This window comes from Cibotium barometz, chromosome 29 (genome assembly GCF_041138505.1).
Source record: "Cibotium barometz isolate CiBa-2024 chromosome 29, ASM4113850v1, whole genome shotgun sequence".
In the NCBI taxonomy this organism is placed as follows: Eukaryota; Viridiplantae; Streptophyta; class Polypodiopsida; order Cyatheales; family Cibotiaceae; genus Cibotium; species Cibotium barometz.
In genome coordinates, this window is record NC_141074.1 from 28021495 (window position 1) to 28025040 (window position 3546).

Sequence of the window (3546 nt, forward strand, 5' to 3'; positions counted from 1 at the left end):
GTCCTTCTTGTTCTTCTTGGAGTCCTTGCTTGTTTGTTTTAGGATCCCTTCAGCTCTGGTGGGTCCTACCACTACTTGCTCGAACATAAGGGCATCTAAGTCATAAAAGGCTACTATCGTCTGGAGCTTTTCCCTCAGTCCTCTCACAAACCACTAGCTCAATGTGGCTAGGGTAGGACAGTTGGGCTGATCCAAGCACATCAACATTAATCACAATTCAGCTACATAGTCTTCAGTTGGCCTCTTTTTTTGTGTCATCCTCTACAGTTTTTCCAGCACCTCCATTATGGTCTTGTCTTTGCTGAATCTTTTTCAGGAAATCCTTCTTCAGTTCTTCAAATGTTTGGAAGTGCTCTAGACCATATTGGGCGTATGTGATGCTAGTGGCTTTGCCACCCAACGTTGTCATAAAGTACTATGTCTTTTGCGGCAACAAAGCTCTAGTGGCCAGGAATGTGGTTTCAAAGGCAAAGATGTGGTCATTTGGGTCCTCCTAACTCTTACCCTTGAATTTAGGGTACTTGAGGGACATCCTACCCACATCTACCAGTTCTTCTCCTTCCTGAGCTTCCTGCCTCTTGTTTGGTGGCTCCTTGTGATCTTCTTCCTGATTCCTCAATGGTTCCGGAATATGTCTTTCCAGCTGTTGTGGAATCCCTTCTATTAGTCTTCTTGGATGGTGAAGTTGACAATGCAGTTGTCCTTCGTATCCCGTAGCCTCAGCCTGCGGTACCACATTGCTCCGTTTGAGAAACCTTCATTCTCCATGCCTACTCCATTGTGCTCTTATGACTCCCTCTCTTGAACATTTCTCACCCCAGTATGTGCCCACTCCCTTTTCTTGGTTCACCTTTTAACCAGCTATGCAGAATTGACCTTTTAACCAGCTATGCAGAATTGACCTAGGACTAACCTCTATTTTCTCACTCCCCTATTTGGCCCACCAATCCCCAGCAAGATTCGGTGTGTCCAGTCGAGACCCAACACTTGCGTGGTTCCAAACCACCTAATACAACTGTGCCCAACGTTATAAGTTAACGCTAGTGTGTTGCACCGATGATCTGCCTAAGCTAAGGGAATTAGTTCATGACAATGCAGAGGTTAGTTTTTATGTCTGACATGATTCCTGACGATGTGGCTCCTGATCCTGTTTCCAGATAGGAGTCACATTTGGATATGAATGACTTTGGATGATCTAGATTCCAATTAGAAGACATGTCCAGACATGAAAGTACTTAACACAAATTAGGAATTAGATAGACTTATACAATACATAATAGAGAATTGCACAAATGAATCACTGTATTACTTGAGTGAAGGCTTAGCCCAATAGTATAATGTAGTAGCACACTTATTACTCACTCTCTACTCTCTTCTCTGTCCCGTATATCTCAACCCCTAGATAGTTTCCCTTACTTCCTTTTCACTAGCCCAGGTACTACCTGTTCGCCCAGGCTAGTGTGGTAAATAAGCCCACTCTCGCAAGTAGACATCCCTCTGAGGAGCGGGAGGATCAAGCAACGGAGCCTGAGAGGGCGACAGGCCGGCTTGAGTTCTTGCAGGCTACCAACAATGAGGTGTATGTTCCCATAAGAATTTCCTAGTCTATGGAGTCTGGAAGGCTGAATTCTAGATTATCGGTAGAATAAAACATGGAATAAGAGAGCCTGGATCTGGTTATAGCTGGATTTGAACCTTTCTATTTATTATTATTTTATTAAGTCCTTTATTTTCTAGTATTGTTGTATCATTGTTTTAAGTTAAGTGGCTATTTTAATGAACACAGTGAAGATCCCTAATTAATGAACTTGTCTATATATGTCACATAGTGTGGTTGGATTAATTAGAAAACAAAAATGATGGGTAAGTTGGGTGGAAAGTGGGAGGTGGATCGCCCTAATAGCACCATCCTATGGACGGGTGGACCTGATTAGTTGGGTAGCTTTTCAACAAATCTAATCAATTGTACTACGCTAGGTAAATAAGTCCATGGGCAATCCTATTCTAGAGGACTAGGTCAGTGGGTGGGGAGGCGGCGACCGTACCTCGCATAGATGGGGAAAAAGGCATTGCTTCTAGAAATCAAGGATAGAGGTTTCCCAAGATAGGTTGATCACTCTATGGGTGATTCAATTTTAGAACCATTTAGGATACCACGCTCCCCCTACGAGATAGAGCTAGGTCTTACCTAGTAGTCATATCCTCGTATCTCTATACGGTCGAGGTGTCGATAGGAAATTCTTTCAAAGGCTACGGTAGACTATCTTAAGGATTCTTCTTTTTAGGTTGGGGACCTTACAGCAGACAATGACTAGTTTGAGCTATGAAGCTGAGTACACGTCATCTTTTACACAACGATTGTATGGCTAAAATGACTTTTTGAGACAGATCTTGGTATTAGACTAGTAGGCCCCCACCTCCATCTTCACTTACAACCATAGTGCATTGTGGTCATACCTACACATAAAGCACATTGATAACCAAAGTGCATTGTGTTCATACTTGCACATAAATCACATTGAGGTGCATTAGCATTATTTTAGGGAGAGGATCTTTGCAGGAGAGATTAACTTGGCTTACACGTCTCTACACACAACAATGTGACATATATGTTCACAAAGGGGTTCACATCATCACTATAGGGTGGATTTGTAGCCATTTATATGGTAGTCATGTGTGGATGTAGGCTAATACTGGGCCAGGACACTTTTTCCCTCTTTAGGAGGTTTTTTCCTCGAGCGTATGTATGCACTCTTATGATTTTGTGTAAGTAACCCTATCATGTCACTTCAATTATACTTCATTCATTCTTATCAATATACTTTGAGTGTTATACTTCCATATATCTCTCCTTGTTGTTGCATCTATGTGTGTGTTACTACATTGATCTCCAATCCAACATAACCAATTCAAGTAGACACCTAAACCTAGCAGCAATAATATTCTCAAGTGTGCACTTAGTTGTAGTTCTCACCTAAGCTTTACATGTGGTTGTCTCTTTCTCCCATCCTCACTTGAGGTCAAGCAATATGAAAGGTCTCACCTAAGCTTTACATGTGGCTGCCTCTTTCTCCCATCCCCACTTATCTCTTTCTCCTATCCTTGCTTGAGGGAAGCTTGTTTAGCAATATGAAAGGTGCTTCTTGGGTTTATATTTGAAACACATGACCTAATGTTAGGCTTCCAAATGCCTTCTCAAAATAAGTGGGCCTCAATGCTTGTATTACTTTAACCATGTAAGAATAATGATGGGCTATATATCCATCACATCTCAACTTATCACTCAATAGGGCCTCTAACCCTCATAGGTCTGCGTACACTTGGATCATTACCAGATGTCCTCAAAATAGCTCTGGTTTTCCTTGTACTACTAGGAGTAACCACCATGGATGAAATGCCAAGATCCTTATCAAGGCTCTACTTAGAGCCACTAGAGTCACCATCCATATATGAGTGACCTACCCCCACTGGCCATGGACTAACATTAGATCCATTGCTAGAGGGCTCTCCAAGTACACTAATCACATGTGGCTGCTACTCTACATG